Source organism: Rhipicephalus sanguineus, chromosome 5, assembly GCF_013339695.2.
Source record: "Rhipicephalus sanguineus isolate Rsan-2018 chromosome 5, BIME_Rsan_1.4, whole genome shotgun sequence".
Classification (NCBI taxonomy): domain Eukaryota; kingdom Metazoa; phylum Arthropoda; class Arachnida; order Ixodida; family Ixodidae; genus Rhipicephalus; species Rhipicephalus sanguineus.
The window spans coordinates 99,461,631-99,466,303 of record NC_051180.1 but is presented as its reverse complement, the minus strand read 5'-3'; positions in this window follow the sequence as shown (position 1 = coordinate 99,466,303).

Sequence of the window (4,673 nt, the reverse complement as noted above, 5' to 3'; positions counted from 1 at the left end):
TGATCATCTTAGGGTGAGCGTCGAAAATAAAAAAAAAAAACGAAATGCGCCTGTCTTCAAATTGCCGATTTCTTGCTCCAAGGTCCAAACTTTTGGAAAGGCTAGAGCTCCAGCGCCGCGCTAACGGTTTTTATTTACAGGCGGAACTACCAACTTAGTGGCGCCTGCTTAAGGAAGCGGTAGAACTCGGGATGCGTGCGGTAGAACACACAACCCTTGCGTTTTCCCCACATCATTAATGCGTATAATCTCTCTTTCCAGAAACGGGACATAGCCAACCTTCGCGATAAAAACTACGTGCCTACGCGGAACACGCAGCACAGTCACAGCCTATATAAGCCGGAGAAACTGCTTCAAAAAATAAATAAATAAAAGCATTGACGCTGCAAAAGCTTGACAGTAATGAATAAGTGAAGAGTTTAGTTGGACAAACTATATACTTCCTAAACCTTGCCAGCTAGACTAGTTAGGACGGCTTTAGCCCATGTGCTCTGACGAGGCTAGGACATAGGCCGCGACGGCCTTACACACGCCAGAGACGTCGGTGAGCAAACGTTGGTTGTGGTAGACCAGACTGGGAAAGCGAACTGCGAGCGTTAGCTTTATGCGGCGCGTAGGAGTGCACTCCTGCCACTGTTTATCAGATAGCGGCAGAGCGCAGACTGCAACGCGAGAGCAGGGAGAAAACGGAAGCGACGCCTGAAGTGTGTGCGCAATTATATCTCTGCGCGTGCCTATTAATGGGAGCAGCCGAGCCTTGAAACGCGTTTTTAATTGGCGCGAGAGACGAGTAATCAAGATAACGGGCATGGCTGTCCTAATTAGATGCGACTCACCGTGGCCCAGCACGTTACACGTCGGGAATTCTCGAGAGCGACTGCCTCCAGGCACGAGAGAACCTTGAACAAACGAGAGCTTGGGCATTCACACGTTGCGTCTATAGCAAATGTTGTTTGAATTTTCGAACGAATAAAAAAAATTATTTGCGGCAGCTGCATTTTCGGTGGAGGCGAAAATGTTTCAGGCCCGTGTACCTAGATTTAGGTGCACGTTAAAGAACCCCAGGTGGTCGAAATTCCCGGAGTCCTGCACTACGGCGTCTCTTATAATCATATGGTGGTTTTTGGACGTTAAACCCCATATATTAGTATTAATAAAATAATCTTGACACACGTGCTTGTTTTACTTTTTTTATTGCGAATAGTTTTCATTGTTAATACTAACTCTAATTTGTGTTTACGCCTGAAGGCAGTGGAACCTCCTTGAGTGTTTGCGAATTGTCCGGTCACATTGCAGGCACAAAGCATGTGATGCAGTTAATTCTCCACTCTAAGAAAAAAAAAAGAGTACGTGCTACTCTTCAGTGAGTCCTGACATGGCACGTATATGACACTCTTTAAAGACACACGTTAACATTCTTTTAAGTGCCACGACACTCCGACAAGGTTATATGGATCATCAAAAAGAGTTCACGTGTCGTATACGGGGCAAGTCAGAACTAACAAAAAAGAGTTCAAGTGTTCCCTTTTTTTTCTTAGAGCGTAGAAATAATGCGAGCACCAGCGATGACTCAGGAAAGTGTGGTCATGTATGAATAGAAGCCGACGTGTTCCCCCAACGATCAGATTCTCGACGATCGACGTCTGTGCTCGCCCCAACCGTGGCACCGCGAGCGTTATTCTTTTTCTGAGCGCAGGTTTGGACAATAAAGATATTATATTTGCTGCCTAGACTATTGCGTTCTTCATCGTCACAAGCACGTGACAATATGGCTGGTTCGAAGTGATGTAATCGCTCTAAACCCGAACTTTTTTTCTAAGTAAGGCAACGTACGTATACGATCTTGTAATTCATTTACCTTGAGCCAAAAGCCTTAAATGAGATGGCAGTATTGATTCGAAAAAATATGCGGAAGTGACACGAACAGCTTTATCGTTACGCATGAAAAGCATATGTGGCAGTATATTCGTAATTTCAGCGTTTCCCAACACTCTTTGGCTTAAAAATTACGACGAGCAACGCCCGAGTGCATAAAGTAACCTGTAAACACACGCCGCAACAGCAGCAGCCATCAAGTCACGTTAACAATGCTTGTGTTGAGCAGAGATAAGCGTCGTCAATCAGATTTGTCTTTGTGCATATTATTCATGGCAAATGCCTACAGTTATACCATTTTATAGCAAAATTGAACAGGTGCATCGTTTTGTTCCTTATAACCAACATTTTCGTTAAAGCCGGAGAGGGCATTTATTGCAAATATTATGCACTCTACAGACGGAATCACACTTCTCTAGAGCGCCCAGCCGGCTGTTCCAACTTGCAGTTTTCTGCAAAAATATGCGAATACCGACGTCATAATGATACCTAACATAGTCATGCAGCATGCTAGGTACTTGTGCTATATTTCGTGCATTAACGGAAGCTTGTAGCTAACGTGAGCTAGCAGCGGCGGACAACAGCGCACGCAGCCACGCGCTCCACCGCTCTAGACAATTGTGATCCCGTCTGTATACTCGCGCAAAACAAATAGCGGGTGAAATGGCATCTCGCCTAACGGCGGCACACAACAAAGTCTCTCTTATAAAAGCTCTTGTAAAAAAGAGAATATATATTTTCAGCAAAACAAACGCACTTCGAAACAAAAAGGAAAAGAGCTAATCTGAAGAGCACTTCGTGAGCGCTGCGGAAGCTTATGTCACTACGTCAATGAAAACATGCAAGTGTGATGATCCCCATCACAAAACCTGTACCAGTCGAACAGCGAGGATAGTTTAATTCCTGACTTTAGAGATCAGTCGCTGTTTACACAGTGCAGTACATGTTGTCGCATCTGATATAAACAACGTATATAAATTATAGAAGTGCTTTATCAACTGCCGCAGATGGCAGGTATTTTACAGCGGTTATTTGTAACATTGCCTTTCTTTATTTAAAGGTTTTGTCACGTCCTAAGGTATTTGGAAACTCTATTTCAAACAGTATCGTCTACGCATATACAAATGAAAACTCGCGAACCAAGATGGAAGAAGCGAAGATTTGAAGGGGTCATGAACCACTTTTCCAAGTAATGATCTAATGACCTCAGTATTGGAGTTTGCTGCCTCCCGAATCGATTGCCGCAAAAATTTCTCGAATCCGTCAAGAATAAGCGGAGTTACGGAGGTTTGGCGCACGCTGTCAGCGCTTTCTCTCTTTTCTCGGGCCGACGAGCGCACTGGAAGCTAGACAGGGACGGATGGCACGGGGGTAAGAAGTAACGTCAGCGCGCTTCATTAAAAAGGGGTTGCTCTCCCGCTGTAATTCGCACGCGCGAGTGCGGCTACCGTGTAAAGTTAGCAGGCTGGGGAGTGCGGCGCGGGCAAGTGGCGGCACCCCGTGGCAAGAAGCGCATCTCATCCGGCTATCGGCCAAGAAGCATGCTATGTCTCCGTGACGTCAACGTGCAGACGCCCCGCCCACCGACGAGAGTGAGAACCGGCCTTTGTTTGAAAAGAGGGCGCCTGAGGAAACGGCAACTTCGCGCTCCGCTTGTGACCTTTACGCGGCGCGCACGACTGTAATATTTTGCAGAGCAGTTCATAGCCGTGTCAGCTTTCCGCAGGTTGTGTTTTTTCAACAAGCCCAAGGGGCGCTTCATGACCCCTTTAAGTCTAGGCACGGGCACTCAGTCTCCGCACTCTAAATCGTAGCAGCTGCCTTCAGCCTTTGGTGAGTTAGTCAGCAACAGGGGCGGAACAAGAGCTCCTTTCGTTAGCCCTTTCATCTCTCCGTGTACTTCTTTTGCTTTCCGAGGTTCTCACTTTGAACCTCTTTTATTTATGAGCTTGTCGTTTGTCTAGCTATCCCGCTACCTGTTTTCTAAAGCCAGTTAGAGGAGAGAAAAATAAAGAAAAAGAAATAAAGGGAAGTCGCAAAGCACGCTTAAAAGTCAATAGAAGCCGCGCGTAACGCCCCCTTACTGCGTGTGTCTCACTGCAAACGCTCGCTTTTTTTCAACGAAAACACCACGTCGGCATTTATCAATGTCCACCACCACCAGCAAACATCCTAGTGATAGCGCAGAGTGAGGCAGAGTTTGCCTTTCACGCCGGACGTGGAAGTTAGCGAAGCAAGTGTTGACGACCACGGCTGAAAGTGTCCTTTTAGCCGCGGAGAAGACAGTGACAGAAGACCACCAATTCCGCCTATAGAATGTCACTCTCACAGAGCTGCATGCTGTACCGTAGTGCCAAGCGATGGCGATCCCGTGGTATAGAAGCCAACGTAAGAAAATGGGCATAAGGAAGACAGGCGCATCGTACTCCTCCAAAACTAATTAGCGCTAATACTTATCGTACTGTTTGCGAGGCTGACCGACCGAGTGTATGGGATTCCATTAAATCCAGAATGCGAAAAAGCCCGAGACAGTGCACGGGGTGACGTTAAAGAACACCAGGTAGTGATAGTAGTATGAGCAGTTTCAGCTAGTGTTGTCATTTGAGCGATTTGAAAGAAGGACTTTCCCGTATCTGATATATGGGTAAGTAAATTCTCTTTCCTTTTCTTTCTCTCGAAGAGGGAGGGAGGGGAAATTCATTATTTCGGAGGAGGAGGTAGCGAGACACAAGGTAAAGCCCCTCCTCGCGGCGAGAAACATGGCCTTCAACGACCTTGGGCCACTACGAAATCACCTT